The sequence below is a fragment of the Arachis ipaensis genome, chromosome B2 (assembly GCF_059453495.1).
Source record: "Arachis ipaensis isolate K30076 ecotype BB chromosome B2, ASM5945349v1, whole genome shotgun sequence".
NCBI lineage: Eukaryota > Viridiplantae > Streptophyta > Magnoliopsida > Fabales > Fabaceae > Arachis > Arachis ipaensis.
Genome location: NC_142437.1, coordinates 73,372,235 through 73,394,914, shown reverse-complemented (window position 1 = coordinate 73,394,914; position 22,680 = coordinate 73,372,235). Strand labels below are relative to the sequence as shown.

The 22,680-nt window shown below is 39.7% G+C and overlaps 1 non-coding gene across 1 annotated transcript; it reads right to left on the bottom strand.

The window, feature by feature from the left end:
* Positions 1–512: 512 nt before the first annotated feature.
* On the bottom strand, positions 513–620 carry LOC148574388 (small nucleolar RNA R71). The gene has a single exon (XR_015906233.1). It is a non-coding gene; the product is annotated as a small nucleolar RNA R71 (small nucleolar RNA).
* Positions 621–22,680: the final 22,060 nt, after the last annotated feature.

Below are 22,680 nucleotides of genomic sequence, written 5' to 3'. Positions count from 1 at the left end.
TTCTTGTTGAAGCTGATCCAAAACCTGAAAGGACTCTGAAGAGGAAACTAAGAGAAGCTAAATTACAACAATCCAGAGACAACCTTATTGAAAATTTCGAACAAGTAAAGGAGATGGCAGCCGAACCCAACAACAATAATGCAAGGAGGATGCTTGGTGACTTTACTGCACCTAATTCCAATTTACATGGAAGAAGCATCTCCATTCCTGCCATTAGAGCAAACAACTTTGAGCTGAAACCTCAGCTAGTTTCTCTGATGCAGCAGAACTGCAAGTTTCATGGACTTCCATCTGAAGATCCTTTTCAGTTCTTAACTGAAGTCTTGCAGATCTGTGATACTGTTAAGACTAATGGAGTAGATCCTGAAGTCTACAGGCTCATGCTTTTCCCTTTTGCTGTAAGAGACAGAGCTAGAGTGTGGTTGGACTCTCAACCCAGAGATAGCCTGAACTCTTGGGATAAGCTGGTTACGACTTTTTTAGCCAAGTTCTTTTCCCCTCAAAATCTTAGTAAACTTAGAGTGGATGTTCAGACCTTCAGACAGAAAGAAGGTGAATCCCTCTATGAAGCTTGGGAAAGATACAAACAGTTGACCAAAAAGTGTCCTTCTGACATGCTTTCAGAATGGACCATCCTGGATATATTCTATGATGGTCTGTCTGAGTTATCAAAGATGTCATTGGATACTTCTAGAGGTGGATCCATTCACCTAAAGAAAATGCCTGCAGAAGCTCAAGAACTCATTGACATGGTGGCAAATAACCAGTTCATGTACACTTCCGAAAGGAATCCTGTGAATAATGGGACGCCTATGAAGAAGGGAGTTCTTGAAGTTGATACTCTGAATGCCATATTGGCTCAGAACAAAATATTGACTCAGCAAGTCAATATGATTTCTCAGAGTCTGAATGGAATGCAAGCTGCATCCAACAGTACTCAAGAGGCTTCTCCTGAAGAAGAAGCTTATGATCCTGAGAACCCTGCAATAGCAGAGGTAAATTACATGGGTGAACCTTATGGAAACACCTATAACCCATCATGGAGAAATCATCCAAATTTCTCATGGAAGGATCAAAAGCCTCAACAAGGCTTTAATAATGGTGGAAGAAACAGGGTTAGCAATAGCAAGCCTTTTCCATCATCCACTCAGCAACAGACAGAGAATTCTGAGCAGAACCCATCTAGCTTGGCAAACTTAGTCTCTGATCTATCTAAGGCCACTGTGAGTTTCATGAATGAAACAAGGTCGTCCATTAGAAATTTGGAAGCACAATTGGGCCAGCTGAGTAAAAGGATCACTGAAATCCCTCCTAGCACTCTCCCAAGCAATACAGAAGAAAATCCAAAAGGAGAGTGCAAGGCCATTGACATAACCAAAATGGCCGAACCCAATGAGGGAGAGGAGGACGTGAATCCTAAGGAGGAAGACCTCCTGGGACATCCAGTGATCAATAAGGAGCTTCCCTCTGAGGAACCAAAGGACTCTGAGGCTCATCTAGAGACCATAGAGATCCCATTAAACCTCCTTATGCCATTCATGAGCTCTGATGAGTATTCCTCTTCTGAAGAGAATGAGGATGTTACTGAAGAGCAAACAGCCAAGTTTCTTGGTGCAATCATGAAGCTGAATGCCAAATTATTTGGCATTGATACTTGGGAAGTTGAACCTCCCTTGGACATCAATGAACTAAGTGATCTGGATCAACTGACATTGCCTCAGAAGAGACAGGATCCTGGAAAGTTCATAATACCTTGTACTATAGGCACCATGATTTTTAAGGCTCTGTGTGACCTTGGTTCAGGGATAAACCTCATGCCCCTCTCTGTAATAGAGAAACTGGGAATCTATGGAGTGCAAGCTGCTAAAATCTCATTAGAGATGGCAGACAATAAAAGAATATAGGCTTATGGACAAGTAGAGGACGTGTTAGTAAAGGTTGAAGGCCTTTACATCCCTGCTAATTTCATAGTCTTGGATACTGGAAAGGAAGAGGATGAATCCATCATCCTTGGAAGACCTTTCCTGGCCACAGCAAGAGCTGTGATTGATGTGGACAGAGGAGAATTGATCCTTCAATTAAATAAGGACAACCTTGTGTTTACAACTCAAGGATCTCTCTCTGCATCCATGGAGAGGAAGCATAAAAAGCTTCTCTCAAAACAGAGTCAACTAGAGCCCCCACAGTCAAACTCTAAGTTTAGTGTTGGGAGGCCACAACCAAACTCTAAGTTTGGTGTTGAACTCCCATATCCAAACTATAAGTTTGGTGTTAGAGAGTCTCAACAAAGCTCTGAACATCTGTGAGGCTCCATGAGAGCCCACTGTCAAGCTATTGACATTAAAGAAGCGCTTGTTGGGAGGCAACCCAATTTCTATTTATCTAACTCTATTTTTTTTCTTAGTTATATGTCTTTGTAGGTTCATGATCATGTAGAGTCACAAAATAAATATAAAAATTGAAAACGGAATCAAAAACAGCAGAAGAAAAATCACACCCTGGAGGAAGCACCTGTCTGGCGTTCAACGCCAGAACAGAGCATGGTTCTGGCGCTGAACGCCCAAAATGGGCAGCATCCTGGCGCTGAACGCCCAGAACAAGCATGGTTCTGGCGTTCAACGCTAGAAATGGCTAGTAAATGGGCGTTGAACGCCCAAAATGGGCACCAACCTGGCGCTGAATGCCCAGAGTTGTGTGCAAGGGCATTTTGCATGCCTAAATTGGTGCAGGGATGTAAATGCTTTGACACCTCAAGATCTGTGGACCCCACAGGATCACCTTCGGATCTGTGGACCCCACAGGATCCACACCTACCTCCACTCACTTCTTCTCATCCCTCACCACTCTCTTTCACACAATCGCATAAACACTCTTCCCCAAAAACCCTTCATCAATCACCTCAATCTCTCTTCCCCATCACCTCTTCACCACTCACATCCATCCACTCTTCCCCATAAACCTACCTCATAAACTCCGCCTACCTTCAAAATTCAAAACCAATTTCCCACCCAAACCCACCCTAAATGGCCGAAACCTCCCCTCCTCCCTTCCCTATATAAAGCCCTCCATTCTTCCTTATTTTCACACAACACAACCCTCTCTTCTTTACTTGGCCGAAACACACTTCACCCCTCTTCTCCATATTTTCTTCTTCTTCTTCCTCTATTCTTTCTTTCATTGCTCGAGGGCGAGCAATATTCTAAGTTTGGTGTGGTAAAAGCATAAGCTTTTTGTTTTTCCATTACCATTGATGGCACCTAAGACCGGAGAATCCTCTAGAAAGGGGAAAGGGAAGACAAAAGCTTCCACCTCTGAGTCATGGGAGATGGAAAGGTTCATCTCCAAAGCCCATCAAGACCACTTCTATGATGTTGTGGCCAAGAAGAAGGTGATCCCCGAGGTCCCTTTCAAACTCAAAAGAAATGAGTATCCGGAGATCCGACATGAAATTCAAAGAAGAGGTTGGGAAGTTCTAACAAATCCCATCCAACAAGTCGGCATCCTAATGGTTCAAGAGTTCTATGCCAATGCATGGATCACCAAGAACCATGATCAAAGTAAGAACCCGGATCCAAAGAACTACGTTACAATGGTTCGGGGGAAATACTTAGATTTTAGTCCGGAGAATGTGAGGTTGGCGTTCAACTTGCCCATGATGCAAGGAGATGAACGCCCCTACACTAGAAGGGTCAACTTTAATCAAAGGTTGGACCAAGTCCTTATGGACATATGTGTGGAAGGAGCTCAATGGAAGATTGACTCCAAGGGCAAGCCGGTTCAACTAAGAAGATTGGACCTCAAGCCTGTGGCTAGAGGATGGTTGGAGTTCATTCAATACTCGATCAATCCCACTAGCAACCGATCTGAAGTTACTATGGATCGGGCCATCATGATTCATAGCATCATGATTGGAGAGGAAATAGAAGTTCATGAAGTCATCTCTAATGAACTCTACAAAATAGCCGAAAAGTCATCCCCCATGGCAAGGCTAGCTTTTCCTCATCTTATCTGCCATCTATGTTACTCAACTGGAGCTTTTATAGAAGGAGACATTCCTATTAAGGAAGAAAAGCTCATCACTAAGAAAAAGATGGAGCAAGCAAGAGAGCCCATTCATGGAGCTCAAGAGGCGCAAGAAGCTCATCACCATGAGATCCCGGAGATACCTCAAATGCAATTTCCTCCACAAAATTATTGGGAGCAAATCAACACCTCCCTAGGAGAATTAAGTGCCAACATGGGACAATTAAGGGTGGAACATCAAGAGCACTCCATCATGCTTCATGAAATAAGAGAAGATCAAAAAGCAATGAGGGAGGAGCAACAAAGACAAGGAAGAGACATAGAAGAGCTCAAGGACATCATTGGTTCCTCAAGAAGGAAACGCCACCATCACTAAGGTGGATTCATTCCTTGTTCTTATTTCTTCTGTTTTTCGTTTTCTATGTTATGTGCTTATCTATGTTTGTGTCTTCATTACATGATCATTAGTAGTTAGTGACTTTGTCTTAAAGTTATGAATGTCCTATGAATCCATCACCTCTCTTAAATGAAAAATGTTTTAATTCAAAAGAACAAGAAGTACATGAGTTTCGAATTTATCCTTGAACTTAGCTTAATTATATTGATGTGGTGACAATGCTTCTTGTTTTCTGAATGTATGCTTGAACAGTGCATATGTCTTTTGAAGTTGTTGTTTAAGAATGTTAAATATGTTGGCTCTTGAAAGAATGATGACTAGGAGACATGTTATTTGATAATCTGAAAAATCATAAAAATGATTCTTGAAGCAAGAAAAAGCAGCAAAGAACAAAGCTTGCAGAAAAAAAAAATATAGGCGAAAAAAAAATAGAAAGAAAAAGCAAGCAGAAAAAGCCAAAAGCTCTTAAAACCAAGAGGCAAGAGCAAAAAGCCAATAACCCTTAAAACCAAAAGGCAAGGGCAAATAAAAAGGATCCCAAGGCTTTGAGCATCAGTGGATAGGAGGGCCTAAGGGAATAAAATTCTGGTCTAAGCGGCTAAACCAAGCTGTCCCTAACCATGTGCTTGTGGCGTGTAGGTGTCAAGTGAAAACTTGAGACTGAGCGGTTAAAGTCAAGGTCCAAAGCAAAAAAAAAAAGAGTGTGCTTAAAAACCCTGGACACCTCTAATTGGGGACTTTAGCAAAGCTGAGTCACAATCTGAAAAGGTTCACCCAATTATGTGTATGTGGCATTTATGTATCCGGTGGTAATACTGGAAAACAAAGTGCTTAGGGCCACGGCCAAGACTAATAAAATAGCTGTGTTCAAGAATCATCATACTGAACTAGGAGAATCAATAACACTATCTGAACTCTGAGTTCCTATAGATGCCAATCATTCTGAACCTCAATGGATAAAGTGAGATGCCAAAACTATTCAAGAGGCAAAAAGCTATAAGTCCCGCTCATTTGATTGGAGCTATGTTTCATTGATAGTTTGGAATTTATAGTATATTCTCTTCTTTTTATCCTAATTGATTTTCAGTTGCTTGGGGACAAGCAACAATTTAAGTTTGGTGTTGTGATGAGAGGATAATTTATACGCTTTTTGGCATTGTTTTTAGTATATTTTTAGTAGGATCTAGTTACTTTTAGGGATGTTTTCATTAGTTTTTATGTTAAATTCACATTTCTAGACTTTACTATGAGTTTGTGTGTTTTTCTGTGATTTCAGGTATTTTCTGGCTGAAATTGAGGGACTTGAGCAAAAATCAGATTCAGAGGTGAAGAAGGACTGCTAATGCTGTTGGATTCTGACCTCCCTGCACTCAAAGTGGATTTTCTGGAGCTACAGAACTCAAAATGGCGCGCTTCCAATTGCGTTGGAAAGTAGACATCCAGAGCTTTCCAGCAATATATAATAGTCCATACTTTGGCCAAGAATAGACGACGCAAACTGGCGTTCTCTCTGCCTAATTCTGGCGTCCAGCTCCAGAAAAGGATCCAAAACCAGATTTGAACGCCCAAACTGGCACAAATGCTGGCGTTCAACTCCAAGAAGGACCTCTACACGTGCAACACTCAAGCTCAGCCCAAGCACACACCAAGTGGGCCCCGGAAGTGGATTTATGCATCAATTACTTACTTTTGTAAACCCTAGTAGCTAGTTTATTATAAATAGGACCTTTTACTATTGTATTAGACATCTTTGGACGCCTGGTTCTTAGATCAGAGGGGCTGGCCATTCGGCCATGCCTGGACTTTTCACTTATGTATTTTTAACGGTAGAGTTTCTACACTCCATAGATTAAGGTGTGGAGCTCTGCTGTTCCTCAAAGATTAATGCAAAGTACTACTGTTTTCTATTCAATTCATCTTATTTCGCTTCCAAGATATTCATTCGCACTTCAACCTGAATGTGATGAACGTGACAATCATCATCATTCCCTATGAACGCGTGCCTGACAACCACTTCCGTTCTACATTAGATTGAATGAGTATCTCTTAGATCTCTTAATCGGAATCTTCGTGGTGTAAGCTAGAATGATGGCGGCATTCAAGAGAATCCGGAAAGTCTAAACCTTGTCTGTGGTATTCCGAGTAGGATTCAATGATTGGATGACTGTGACGAGCTTCAAACTCGCGATTGCCGGGCGTAGTGACAGACGCAAAAGGATAGTAAATCCTATTCCAGCATGATCGAGAACCGACAGATGAATAGCCGTGCCGTGACAGGGTGCATTGACCATTTTCACTGAGAGGATAGGATGAAGCCATTGACAAAGGTGATGCCTCCAGACGATTAGCCGTGCCGTGACAGGGCATTTGGATCATTTTCCCGAGAGAAGACCGAAAGTAGCCATTGACAGTGATGATGTATCACATAAAGCCAGCCATGGAAAGGAGTAAGACTGATTGGATGAAAATAGCAGGAAAGCAGAGGTTCAGAGGAACGAAAGCATCTCTATTCGTTTATCTGAAATTCTCACCAATGAATTACATAAGTATTTCTATCCTTTATTATTTATCTTTTAATTATCTAATCCAATCACATTTAACCCTACCTGACTGAGATTTGCAAGGTGACCATAGCTTGCTTCATACCAACAATCTCCGTGGGATTCGACCCTTACACACGTAAGGTATTACTTGGATGACCCAGTGCACTTGCTGGTTAGTTGTGCGAAGTTGTGAACCATGGTATTGGCATCATGTTTTTTTGGCGCCATTACCAGGGAAAGAAAGAGCGATGAATTTTACATAATTAAAGTGTAATCACAATTTCTGCGCACCAGGCACGCGGTCGCGTGATGGGGCTGTTGCTTCCAGCATCATTCCAGCCCAGCTCCATCATAACTTGCTGCCATCCATCTCTTTTACATCGATTTTTTTGGGGCACGCGTTCGCGTGGGTGACGCGAACGCGTGGGAGGCTATTTTCCAAAATGACACGGCCGCGTCAGCGACGCGGTCGCGTGGGCATGTTTGTGCCTAAGGCACGCTTCCAGCCACGCTTTCGCGTGACTTTCTGTTCAATTCTCTTTTCTTCTTAATATACCTATGACGCGGACGCGTCAGCGACCCTTACGCATCGCGTGAGTTTTTTTTTTGATGTAGAATGCGAATGCAAATGCGAATGCAGGCTATATGCAGAAATTATAAGAAGAGTCATTAACAAAAACAAAAATAGAATAAGGTAAAATAAAACTAAGACTGAAACAGAATGATCATACCATGGTGGGTTGTCTCCCACCTAGCACTTTGCTTTTACGTCCTTAAGTTGGACGCTCTTCAGACTCATTCTGCTTCTGTTGGTGGGTCTTCCAAGAGGAAGACCTCTAGTTCCTTGTGATCCTTCATCTTCTCACCATGATAAAGCTTTAGACGATGTCCATTAACCTTTAGAAATTTGGAGCTAGAAGGATGACGCAGGTGAAAAACTCTGTATAGCTCTGCCTTTTCTATTCTGTAGGGACCTTCCCATCTTGATCTCAGTTTACCTGGCATAAGCCTCAGTCTGGAGTTATAAAGAAGAACTAACTCCCCTGGTCTAAATTCTCTCCTTTTTATATGCTTGTCATGGACAACGTTCATCTTTTCTTTGTATCTCCTGGAGTTGTCATATGCTTCTAGGCGAAGATTCTCCAATTCTGCTAGTTGCAGCTTTCTTTCACCACCAGCTTCCTCAAAATTCATGTTGCACTCCCTCATAGCCCAGAAAGCCTTGTGTTCCACCTCCACTGGAAGGTGGCAAGCCTTTCCGTATACTAAGCAGAAGGGGCTCATCCCAATGGGTGTTTTGTACGTTGTTCTATATGCCCAGAGTGCATCTTGTAACCTGGCACTCCAGTCATTCCTATGAGGTTTTACTATCTTTTTCAGAATATGCTTTATTTCTCTGTTAGAGACTTCTACTTTCCCATTGGTCTGGGGATGGTAAGCTGTTGCTACTTTGTGAATTATTCCATGCTTCTTCAGTAATCCTGTCAGTCTCCTGTTACAAAAGTGGGTGCCTTGATCGCTCACGATTGCTCGTGGTGATCCAAAGCGACAAATAATATGGTTTCTAACAAAGGAAACAACAGTGTTAGCATCATCAGTACGGGCAGGAATTGCTTCCACCCATTTAAAAACATAATCTACAGCTAACAATATATAAAAGTAACCATTAGAATTTGGAAATGGACCCATGAAGTCAATGCACCAAACATAAAAAATTTCACAGAAAAGCATAATCTGTTGAGGCATCTCATCCCTCTTGGATATATTACCAAACCTTTGGCAAAGGGAACAAGATTTACAAAATTCAGCAGCTTCTTTAAAAAGAGTAGGCCACCAGAATCTATAGTCTAGAATTTTTCTAGCTGTTCTTTGAGGGCCAAAATGTCCTCCACTCTCAGATGAGTGGCAGGCATCTAAAATGGACTGGAATTCTGATTGAGGCACACACTGTCTAATTACCTGGTCAGCACCACACCTCCATAAATATGGATCATCCCATATATAATATTTGGACTCGCTTTTCAGCTTGTCTCTTTGATGCTTTGTAAAATTTGGAGGAAAAGTGTGGCTAACTAGATAATTAACTACAGGTGCATACCAAGGAACTACTTCAGATACTGCATGTAAGCTATCAAATGGAAAATTATCATTTATAGGAGTGGAGTTATCCTTAATGTGCTCAAAGCGACTCAAGTGGTCTGCCACTAAAGTCTGGTTACCACTCCTATCCTTAATTTCTAAATCAAATTCTTGCAGCAGTAGTATCCAACGTATTAGCCTTGGTTTGGACTCCTTTTTAGCTAATAAATATTTTAGAGCTGCATGATCTGAGTACACTACTACCTTAGTACCAAGTAAATAGGCTCGGAATTTATCCAGAGCAAAAACAATAGCTGGAAGCTCTTTTTTAGTAGTAGTATAGTTAGATTGAGCAGCATCTAAGGTCTTAGATGCATAAGCAATTACAAAAGGATCCTTACCTTCGCGCTGAGCCAGCGCCGCTCCTACTGCATGGTTGGAAGCATCACACATAATTTTAAATGGCTAGCTCCAGTCTGGTTCTCTCACAATTGGAGCTTAAGTCAGGGCGATCTTCAGCTTGTCAAACGCTTGCATGCAATCCTCACTAAACTCGAACTCTATATCTTTCTGCAACAATCTGGATAAAGGCAATGCTACCTTACTAAAGTCCTTAATGAATCTCCTGTAATAACCTGCATGGCCAAGGAACGAACGGACTTCCCTCACGGAGGAGGGGTAAGGTAAACTAGAAATAACATCCACCTTTGCTAGATCTACAAAAATGCCAGTATTAGACACAACATGTCCTAGTACAATTCCTTGTTTTACCATAAAGTGACATTTTTCAAAATTTAATACAAGGTTTGAACTAACACATCTGTCTAACACTCTAGATAAACTATCCAAGCAAAGGCTAAATGAATCACCATATACGCTAAAATCATCCATAAAAACCTCCATACAGTTCTCAATGAGATCAGAGAAAAGACTCATCAAGCACCTTTGGAAAGTAGCTGGTGCATTGCATAAGCCAAAGGGCATTCTCTTATAAGCATACGTTCCAAAAGGACATGTAAAAGTAGTCTTTTCCTAATCTTCAGGAGCTATATGAATTTAAAAGTAGCCTGTATAACCATCTAAAAAGCAGTAATAGGATTTACCTGACAAGCGATCAAGCATCTGATCAATGAATGGCAAAGGGTAATGATCCTTGCGAGTGGCTTGTTTAAGACACCTATAATCAATGCAAACTCTCCATGAGTTCTGCACTCTAGTTGTCAGGAGTTCTCCATGCTCATTTCTTACTGTTATGACTCCAGACTTTTTGGGCACCACTTGTACTGGACTGACCCATTCACTGTCTGAGATGGGGTAAATGATATCTGCTTCAAGTAGTCTGGTTACTTCTTTCTTGACAACTTCTAAGATGGTGGGATTCAATATTCTTTGAGGCTGACGGACAGGCTTTGCTCCATCTTCTAAGAATATTCTATGCTCACAAATTTGAGGGCTGATGCCTACTATATCCACCAAGCTCCATCCAATTGCTTTCTTATGTTTTCTCAGCACACTGAGCAGTTACTCTTCTTGTTGAGAGGTGAGTTCCTGTGCAATGATAACTGGGAACTTCTGCTTATCCTCAAGGTAAGCATACTTGAGGTGTGGAGGGAGGGTCTTTAATTCTAATTTCTGCTCATAGCTAGGCTCTGGATCATCCAGGGCTGGTGATAATGGCAAAGGGTTCTCATTGTTTTCAGAAAGTGTCTCCACACTTGGACCTTGCTCCATGTACTTCTCTTCCATTTATTCTTGGTGAACCTCAGCTACAGTTTCATCAATGATGTCGCATTGGAAGATAGAATGATCTTCCAGAGGATGCTTTATAGCTTCATTTAAACTAAATTTCACAGTTCTGCCATCTATTTCAAAGGAGTAAGTTCCTGAAAATGCATCCAGCTTGAACTTCGAAGTTTTCAGGAATGGTCTTCCAAGCAGGATTGATGATGGTCTTCCTGAGTCATTAGGGGCATTTCCAGGATATAGAAGTTAATAGGAAATGTGAGCCCCTTAATGCTCACTAATACATCTTCAACAATTCCAACTACTGTAATAATACTTTTATCTGCTAACACAAAACGAGCTGCCGACCTTTTTAAGGGAGGGAGCCTCAAGGTATCATATATAGATAATGGCATTATACTAACACACGCTCCTTGATGTTGAAAATTGTCGTCGGTCTAGATTTTCTTCATAAAGAAAGGAATCACTTTGTTGTAAGCATAGCTCCAAAATAACAAACAACTCTCACATCAAATTAAAATATGGTTTTGTCACAAGTACAAACCCCAAATGAAAACCGAAGTATTTAGACTCTGGGTCGTCTCACGAGGAATTGCAATGAAGTGTATAATTATTGGCTAAGAAGGATGTAAGGGGGGGTTTTGGTTGATAAAAGGGCAAGAAATTAAATGACAAGGAAAGTAAATCAAGCAAGTAATTAAAGAAAGCAATTAATAAAGAGAGACATTCATGGCAAGGTTGAGATCATAAGCTTTCTATCCTAGTCATACAATGATTAATTCATCTTATTTAGTCAACTCCAACAAATGGAAGAAAGTATCATGTTATCTTCACATAGGGAGAATGTCAAACAAGACTAATCAATAATATCACAATGATAAACACGAATTTATCTCATTTCGTCATCTCCAACATTGGAAGAAGATATAGGTTATCTTCCATGAGAGAAAGTCAAACAAGACTAGTTAATCTCAAATCAAAAGTCCTAATCAACTCACTAATTGAATTAGCAAAAGATTAGCGTCATTAAAAATGATATTAACTAACAACTCTATATCACCAACATAAGTTGGGTTTTCATGACTCAAGATTGCCTAATTACTCTTTCCAAGCCAAGAATGCTCAAAATCTACTCTAAAATCCAACCAAGCATTTTGTCAAACACTTGGAAGGCATAAAAGGAAAGCATAATAAATGACAAGAAATAGTAAAATCTACCAACTACAAATTGCAAGAAAGTAAATCAACAACTCAAATCAACAATTATAAGACATCAACATTAAATTTCATTAAATGTAAACAAGATCCAACATGAGTGTTCATAAACATAAAGAGACATAAAAGTAAAATTGACAAGAGAACTAAGTAGAATAGAGTAGTAGAAACAAAAAATTGTAAAAGAAACAAGATGAGAACAATAATCAAAACCTAGATCTAAGATGGATTAGCCTAACCTAATTCTAGAGAGAAGAGGGAGCTTCTCTCTCTAGAAACTAACCTACATGATGCTAATGCTACAAACAATTGCTCTCCCCTTGCCCAAGCTTGAATTCTGCATGAAATAGTATCAGAAATGAGTTGGGTTGGGCCCAAAGTGCTTTAGAAATTGCTGGGGGCGATTTCACTTTAGTGGGCCACGAGCAGCATCGGCGCGCACGCGTACATGGTGCGTGCGCGCCCCTAAACGCGAAGTAACATATGGCAAATTTTATATTATTACGAAGCCCGGATGTTAGCTTTCCAACGCAACTAGAACCGCCTCATTTGGACCTTTGTAGCTCAAGTTATTGTCGTTTGAGTGCGAAGAGGTCAGGCTTGACAGCTTTACGGTTCCTTCATTTCTTCATGAGTTCTCCCACTTTGCATGCTTTTCTCCTCACTTCTTCCATCCAATACTTGCCTTATGAACCTGAAATTACTCAACAAACATATCAAGGCATCGAATGGAATTAAAGTGAATTAAAATACTAATTTTAGGGCCTAAAAAGAATGTTTTCACATTTAAGCACAAATCAAGGGAGAATTGTAAAACCATGCTATTTCATTGAATAAATGTGGGAAAAGGTGATAAAATCCCCCAAAATAAGTACAAGATAAACCACAAAATTGGGGTTTATCAAATCTCCCCACACTTAAACTAAGCATGTCCTCATGCTAAGAATAGAGAAGGACAAGAAAAGGGTATGAACATTTATTCAATGCAAATAAACTATATAAACCTATCTACATGCATGCAACTAAATGCAAAATGATTCTACCTACTTGGTTAAAAGAAAATCAATCTCCAAGAACATATATAAGCAAGTAGGGCAGAGGTGATATGACGACTCACAAACTCTACCAATTCAAATATCAAAATGAAGTTCAAATAGACTTGCAAGAAGAATGCTCATGAAAGCCGGGAACAAGGAATTGAGCATCGAACCCTCACCGGAAGTGTATCTGCTCTAGTTGCTCTAGTGTATAGGGTCGATCACTCAATTCTCTTCTAATCATGCTTTCCATGATTTGTTTTTCATCTAACAATCAACAATTATTCAATGCATGCATACATTCATCATGAGGACTTATTGATAGGTCGTAATGGGGCTAGGGTCAAGGTAGTATGCATATGGTCAAGTGAGCTTGAAATTTGTATCTTTGATTAGCCTAAGCTCTCACCAAACACATATAACAACCTATATAATTCTAATGCAATACCTAGCTACCCATGATTCCCACTTTTTCACATACTCATGCATTCTCTTCAATTCACATTCCGTATACATTGATTTTTATTGAACTTTACTTTGGGGCATTTTTGTCCCCTTTTTATTTCTTTTTCTCTTTTTTCTTTTTCTATATTTTTTTCTTTATATATATATATATATATATTTTTTTTTTCTTTATTTTGTAAATTTTTTTTCTTTTTGTAATAAATCATATACAAGAGTATCAATGCATATGGTTTTACATATAGTGCATGAATATGTACCCAATTCCCAATATTTTTAACAAAAATAAAAATTACACTTTTACCTCAACCAATGTCCCAAGTTTCCCATACCCAAATGATACACACCCTCACTAGCCTAAGCTAATCAAAGATCCAAATTAAGGACATTTATTATTTCTCGCTTAAGGGTAGTGATGTGCTAAAATTAAGAACGAAAGGGATTAAATAGGCTCAAATTGGCTAACAATGGTTGATGAAAGGTAGGCTATTTGGGTAAGTGAGCTAAATAAAATGATGGCCTCAATCATATAAATGCATGTATACATGGAATAATGGACATAAAGAATCAAACAAATCAAAGATTACAATCATAGAAAGAGAATAATGCACACAAGAATGAAAATAAGTGGTTATAAGATGTAACCACACAATTAGGCTCAAAACTCACATGCTTGTGTTCTTAGCTCAAAAACCATGTTCCAAAATAAATTCTTCAAGAAAGTTCAACAAATTTTTTTTAAATTGGTAGGGTGCCCTAAAAACAGTTTCTCTTTGAAAAGAAATCATCACCCTAACCAAGTAGTCCTAACATAAAAAGAAATGGTGAAATATGTACAAATTCTAATTGACATGCAACCTATCATGCAATGGAATAACTAATCTAACAAAGACAAAAATTAAAAATTGGTGTTGAAAAAAGAAGTTGTTACCCATGGAGATCGGTCGGACGACCTCCCCACACTTAGAAATTTGCACCGTCCTCGGTGCATGCAAAGAAGAACAATGTGGATGGGTTGCTACAATTGATGAGCTCCTTCAAAAGGTTGTGCGGGTGGACTTATTTGTTGCCCCATTTAGAGGCTTTCTCATTCCTTTCCTTCTTGGTGGCCAATCTAAAAGGAAAGAGAAAGAAGGAATTTAAGCCTACAACAAAGATATGAAAGTAATTAGAACATAGGCGGGGCTAATGCCAAATAAAAGTATGGTTCTCACCACATGTTAGCTACGCATGTGAGTGAGAAAATAATGTAAGCTAAGGCATATTAACTAACACTTGATGCAATAGTAAGGTCTAAGCATGAAGAGCACTCAAAAGCATCAAGTTCAACTAGGAAGAGTGGGTCATGAAAGACATGTAAGCTCATATCAATGCATAAAGAATATAAAAGTCATACAAGATTAAGCATTGATTTAAAAGTTTCATCACCCAACAATATCAAACAAGTCAATAGGCACCAAGATTAACCAAGAAATTCTCAACAATTGAGTAAGAGCATTCAACACCATTATTAAAATAAGAAACTCGAAAAAAAATAAAGTAAAAATAGACTATAAAAACAAAATGAAAATGCAAAGAATAAAAGTATGCGAATGCAATGGAGAAAAGAAAATGGAGGATGAGAAAGAAAACTCTTTTTTTTTACCGGTGCGGACGCGTCATGCACGCTTCCGCGCCGATGCGCAGTTTGGCCAAAGGATGCGTACGCGCCAGGTGCGTGCACGCGTGGGTTATAGGCATAGAATAGGCACAAACTGGGCATCACTCTCTGGAACATGTACCAGGAGGGCAGGTGGCACTATCGGCGCGCACGCGCACAGTGTGCGTACGCGCGCATTGCACAATTAGCTTCAAGGACGCGTACGCACCAGGTGTGCGCACGCGCGGATGGTTTGTGCTTCAAGCATGGTGCTAGCGCAGTGTAGGCGCAACTCTCGGGTCAATGTATGGAGGGGTGGGATTTTTCAATCCACGCGTCCACGCACATGGCGCACCCGCGTGGATGGTCGAAAATGCTTGAGGCGCGCGTACGCGCCAGGTGCGCGCATGCGTGGGTTGGTGCTCTGTTTTTTCAAAATTTTTCCAAGTTCTTGCACCAAACCAAGCATTCCAAACCTCCAACACAGCTACCCAAACACCATAAAACCTTATTTAACATATTACACTACCAAATAGACTCAACAAACTACTCTAAATATGAATTTAAACTAATTCTACCAATATTTACAAAAGAAAAAATGAAAAGATATTACCATGGTGAGGTGTCTCCCACCTAGCACTTTTTGTTTATTGTCCTTAAGTTGGACTTATGGGGAGCTCCTCTTAAGGTGGCTTGTGCTTGTAACCATCTTGGAACATCCACCAATGCTTGAATCTCCAATAAGCTCCGTTCTTCAATGTTAATATCTTCAAGCTTTGATGGAGTTCTTCACAAACCATGAGCTTTCAAAGTTGATTTTCCTTGTGCGATCCGGGATCCCACACTTTGTTTTGACTCCCATCTTCAAATTGATCATCATGATTCCAATTGGGTGGCATGACCTTAGAATTCTCAATTAAACATCCAAACATTCTCCTAGACCCATGCAATTTGGTTCTACACCAACCATTGCTATTCAACTTTGAGCATGCAACCATCATAAACTTAGAATGATGTTTCCAACCACTACACAACTCTCTCCTACTCTTAATTCCACAAAGAGCTCTAAGTTGACCATCATTTTCAATCAAACCATATTCAAGTGAGAAAGTGAAGCTTAGGGATAGAAATTTTACCCACTTGAATGTTGTGTTGGATGATGGTGACTTAGGAAGGGGTGGTCCCAATGATCTTGCAAGCTCCACTCCCTTGTACTCTTCCTTGATTACCTCCACCTCTTTACAACTTTCCTCAACTTTAACCTCTTCCTCTTGGTGGCTCTCTTCCAATTCAATCTCTTCTTCATTGCTCACCAAGGGCATGAGAGGTTGTTCATATTTTTCTTTGACCTCAATTTCAAGCCCAATGGAAGAGGATTCAATTGTAGATAAGAACTCCTTAATGATTGAATCCATCTCTTGGTCAACCTCTTCAAAGTCTCCACCCATGATATGTCTTGGAGGTTGTACACCCTTCTCAACAACAATGTCAAGCTTCTTGGAAGAGGGCTCTATGACTTCACATTCCCATGGACTTTCAACATCTCCTAAGACTTCAACCACTTCTTCCGGCTCAATTACCTTAATTTCCTCCCCTTGTGACAATCCTTGTTTCAACCCTTCTTCTATGCCTTGAAGCTCTAAACTTACTCCCTCACTATGCTCCTTGATTGCTTCTCTACATTCAACAATGGGAGTTCCTTGATCACATAGGCTTAGGCAGGAGGAGACCATATTACGAACGGCTTCCGCTATGGTAGCTATCTTGGCTTCTAACTCCTTGAACTCCTTTTGATTCTCTTCTTGCCTTTGAATATATGAACTAACACATTCTTGAAGAGAATCATCCATTGGAGGTGGTGTGGAAAAAGAAGGTTCATTGTTTAGGAAGGAGGTTTCATAATTGGAAGTTAGTTCATCTTGGAAAGGGTATGGAGATGGCGTATATTAAGGTGGTTCTTGAGAGCAATTGTGTTGGAATGGTGGTGGTTCCATGTATGGTTCATATGGTTCATAAGGTGGTTGGTATGGTGGATAAGGATTAGGGTCATAATGAGATGTTTGGTGGTAGGGGGCTTGTGAGTAAGGTGGTTCAAAGTCATGTTGAGGAGGTGGTTTATAGGCATGTGGTGGTGGTTGTTGACAATTATAATAAGGGTCAGCACATCCATTAAATTGATATACATTAGGATTAAGATTATACCCATAAGAATCCGGAGGTTGTTGTTGCCAAGAAGGGTGATCAATCCTTTGAGGCTCCTCCCACCTTTGATTGTTCCATCCTTGATGCACATCCTCATTGTAGCTCCCATTTCCTACAACATAATTGTAACCAAACTCATAGCCAAAGTGAGGATAAGAATTCATAATAGCAAATAAAAACAAAAACTAACAAAATTAAGCAACAAAGTCCTAAGCCTAACAAAAACTAACAAATAAGCAAAAGGCAAACATATTCACAATATTCACAATAGCCAATAATATAACACCATTGCAACTCCCCGGCAACGGCGCCATTAATTTGATGTTGAAAATTGTTGTCGGTCTAGATTTTCTTCCTAAAGAAAGGAATCACTTCGTTGTAAGCATAGCTCCAAACCAACAAACAACTCTCACATCAAATTAAAATATGGTTTTGTCACAAGTACAAACCCCAAATGAAAATTAACAGAAGTATTTAGACTCCGGGTCGTCTCACGAGGAATTGCAATTAAGTGTATGATTATTGGCTATGAAGGATGTAAGGGGGGGTTTTGGTTGATAAGAGGGCAAGAAATTAAATGACAAGGAAAGTAAATCAAGCAAGTAACTAAAGAAAGCAATTAATAAAGACAGACATTCATGGCAAGGTTGAGATCATAAGCTTTCTATCCTAGTCATATAATGATTAATTCATCTTATTTAGTCAACTCCAACAAATGGAAGAAAGTATCATGTTATCTTCACATAGGAGAATGTCAAACAAGACTAATAATCAATCATATCACAATGATAAACAAGAATTTATCTCATTTCGTCATCTCCAATATTGGAAGAAGATATAAGTTATCTTCCATGAGAGAAAGTCAAACAAGACTAGTTAATCTCAAATCAAAAGTCCTAATCAACTCACTAATTGAATTAGCAAAAGATTAGCATCATTGAAAATGATATTAACTAACAACTCTAGATCACCAACATAAGTTGGGTTTTCATGACTCAAGATTGCCTAATTACTCTTTCCAAGCCAAGAATGCTCAAAATCTACTCTAAAATCCAACCAAGCATTTTGTCAAACACTTGGAAGGCATAAAAGGAAAGCATAATAAATGACAAGAAATAGTAAAATCTACCAACTACAAATTGCAAGAAAGTAAATCAACAACTCAAATCAATAATTATAAGACATCAACATTAAATTTCATTAAATGTAAACAAGATCCAACATGAGTGTTCATAAACATAAAGAGACATAAAAGTAAAATTGACAAGAGAACTAAGAAGAATAGAGTAGTAGAAACAAAAAATTGTAAAAGAAACAAGATGAGAACAATAATCAAAACCTAGATCTAAGATGGATTAACCTAACCTAATTCTAGAGAGAAGAGGGAGCTTCTCTCTCTAGAAACTAACCTACATGATGCTAATGCTACAAACAATTGCTCCCTCCTTGCCCAAGCTTGAATTCTGCATGAAATAGCATAAAAAATGAGTTGGGTTGGGCCCAAAGTGCTTTAGAAATCGCTGGGGGCGATTTCACTTTAGTGGGCCACGAGTAGCATCGGCGCGCACGTGTACATGGCACGTGCGCGTCCCTAAACGTGAAGCAACATATGGCAAATTTTATATTATTTTGAAGCCCCAGATGTTAGCTTTCCAACGTAACTAAAACCGCCTCATTTGGACTTCTGTAGCTCAAGTTATGGTCGTTTGAGTGCAAAGAGGTCAGGCTTGACAGCTTTACGGTTCTTTCATTTCTTCATGAATTCTCCCACTTTGTATGCTTTTCTCCTCACTTCTTCCATCCAATACTTGCCTTATGAACCTGAAATTACTCAACAAACATATCAAGGCATCGAATGGAATTAAAGTGAATTAAAATACCAATTTTAGGGCCTAAAAATCATGTTTTCACATTTAAGCACAAATCAAGGGAGAATTGTAAAACCATGCTATTTCATTGAATAAATGTGGGAAAAGGTGATAAAATCCCCCAAAATAAGCACAAGATAAACCACAAAATTGGGGTTTATCACTCCTAAATCACATATGCAATCAGAAAATATTACACCTCTAATGGTACAGTTAACCATACATGGACCCGGATCACTACATTTTTCAGGTATACCTCCCATTAAAGCAGATATAGAGCTACCTAAAGGAATAGTTTCTAACTCATTAATTTTATCTTTATGTATGCACAAATATTTTAGAAACTTTGCATATTTAGGTACCTGCTGAATAACATCAAAAAGGGAAACAATTACGTCAACCTTTTTGAATATTTCTACCATTTTGGGGTCAAGTTCCATCTGCTTTCTAGGCTTCCTGGCAAGTTGTGGGAATGGAATAGGAAGGGCGTTACTTGCAGCTTCTGCATCCTTTGGTGTTTTATTCTGTGGTTGAGCTGCTTCTTCTTCAACTATGTTTTCTACGTCCTCTTCCTCTTCAGCATCTTCCACTTCCACTACATCCTCAGCTGGGATGTGTTCTGGTGAGCTTGGCTCCTCCTGGTTCCTCTCTTGTAGTGTGGTTCTGGACCTCAAAGTGATGGCATTGATGCCACCTTTGGGATTAGGTAAGGGTTGAGAAGGAATTCCACTAGAACTTGAAGGTTGATTGGTGGAATTAGGTGATGAATCTAACCGGGAGACGAGAGCTTGTAAAGTAATAGTCAGACCATTTAAAGTAGAGTTCAGCTGTGTCTGCATGTCTTGTTGTCCTTGTGCAAGAGAACGGAGCATCTCGTCAATTAATGAGGAATTAGAATAAGTGATTTGAGGAACCTGTTGTTGGTTGTGCTGGAATCCTTGAGATTATCTTAGGTGAGGTGCTCTGTAAGGCTGGTTCTGATTCTGCTATCTGTTGTTGTTATTCCACCTCTGGTTTCCATTGTTATCTCTGCCTCCTCTGTTATAGTTGTCCCTCCAACTATGGCTAGAATTATCTCTCCAACCTTGAATGGAGTTATCCTGCAATCCATGGTTATAGTTGCCACCTTGGTTGTAGTTGCCACCTTGTTGATTGTATCCTTGATTCGGGCGGTCATAGAAGTTATGAGTGGCTGCCACAGTGTTGTCTTCCTGTTGGAGCTGTGGACATTCATCTTTTTGTGGAACCAACTGTTGGCTTTGTTGTGGTGAGGGAGGCTGAGCTTGTTGTGCTTGTTGTTGATTTAAGTGCATCTGCTTCAGTAGGTTGGTCATTTCACATATACTCTGGGTAAGAGCAGTAGTTTCAACGCTAGAGGAAACCTCTGCAATAGCTTTTGAGTGGCTACGCCTCTGCCTGTGATTCTTGGTGGACTCAGCTAAGTCACTGATCAGTTGCCATGCTTCATCTGCGGTCCTGTACTTTTTCAAAGACCCATTACTAGCACCATCCAGTGTGGTCTTATCCTGGGGTTCATGCCTTGAGTGAAGTAGCTGATCAACACTAGTCTGTCAATCATGTGATGGGGACATGCGTCTAGAAGGTTCTTAAAATGCTCCCAGTATTCATAGAGAGTCTCCGAGTCTCCTTGAACAATGCAGAAGATCGCTTTTCTCAGTCTATCTGTGACTTCAGTTGGAAAGTATTTTTCCAAAAATTCTCTCCTGAGTGTATCCCAGTTGGTAACAGTCGCTTCAGGTTGGGAGTAGTACCACTCCCTTGCCTTTCCCTCAAGAGAAAATGGGAAGGCAATTAATAAAATAGAAGTTTCATCTGCACCATTACGCCTAACAGTAGAACAGGCTGTCTGGAAATCCCTAAGGTGCTTAATAGGCTCTTGAGCAAGTAAGCCATGAAACTTGGGCATCAAGTTGATTAGTGCAGTCTTCAATTCAAAATCTGCAGCCAGATTTGGATGATGCACTTGATAAGGTTGCATTGTAAAATCTGGGGCTCCAGCTTCCTGGAGAGTAATTCTCCTAGGTTCTGCCATGTTACCTGCACATGAATCAACTGGATCAGTAGTAAAGGAGCTTGTCTCGCTCTCAGATGGCGGTTCAGATTCGCCCTCAGATGAGACTGGTGAATCGATAACAATCACTTCACCACCCTCAGAGGCTAACCGACATCGAGCTCCCCTAATACGTGAAAGAGTTCTTTCAATTTCAGGATCAAAAGCGGCTAAGCTCGGATCAGGCAGTGAATGCGTCATTCAATGAGAAAGACATACAGCTCATGGTAACAGAAATAAAAATAAAATATGCAAATAAAAATATAAATATGTACACTAATTAATAATCTAGCACGCTATTGCAACTCCCCGGCAACGGCGCCAAAAATTGATGGGGGCGGAAATTAACCAGTTAAGAAATTAATAAACAAGATGCGTTGCAAGTACAGTTCTCAACCAGCTAAGATCCGCCTTCTCAATTTAAAAAGGGTTGTCATAAATTTTAGAAATAAAAATACTGAGAGTATGAGTCCCAGGTCGTCTCCCAACGAGTTGCAGGAAGGCGTGCTAATTTATTAATCAGAAATTTTCCAGAAGGTTTGAGTTGGATAATGAGTAATTAAAATAATTGTAAATTAAAGCAATAAAACTAAGAATTATTATTAATATTAAAAGGCCTTGACTGGAGGAATGATTAATTGAAAGTTCTATCCTTGTTGGAATCTTCTTAAGTGTAGTGTAAAGAGGTTGTTGTTTTCACTTAGTTAACCCTTACTAAATAAAGGAAAGTTAAGTGATTGAGCTAACTCTTACCCGCAAATCCTAGTCCTCTCCCTTGGGAAGGTCTAGCATTAGTAGGTACAGAATTAGCCAACAACGTCCAATTTAATAAAGCACTTGAGCATTCCAACTCAAGTGTCTCCTCTTAATCAACCCCCATGTCAAGTAGAAAATCTACTCCATTGACATGGAATTAATACTCATAAAAATATAAGAAGACATAATTAAATGAAATAAAATAGAGATTTAAAATTAATTAAAAATAAAAGTAACTCTATATATTAATAAATCCAAAATGCAACATACTTATTTGAATAGGGTCAATGAGCAACTAATAAGAGTAAAGGAATATGGAAACAAACTAATGTGATGTCTTCACGGAGGTAATGACTCTTCAGCATCCAAAATCCAAAGCGAAAGCATAAACTATCAATGTAAAGCTAATTTAGATTCAGATCTAAAACTAAAAGTAATCCTAATATCAATGTATCTGAATGTGTGTGGATGCGTCTTGAGTCTCTGCATGTTCCCTAACTTTAGTTTGTGTTTCTGGGCCGAAAACTGGGTCCAAACGCGGCCCGAAATCGCCCCCAGCGTATTCTATTATTTCTACAGATCGCGCAGGTCACGCGTACGCGTCGTCCATGCGTTCGCGCCATTCAGCAATTTTTCTTTTCACGC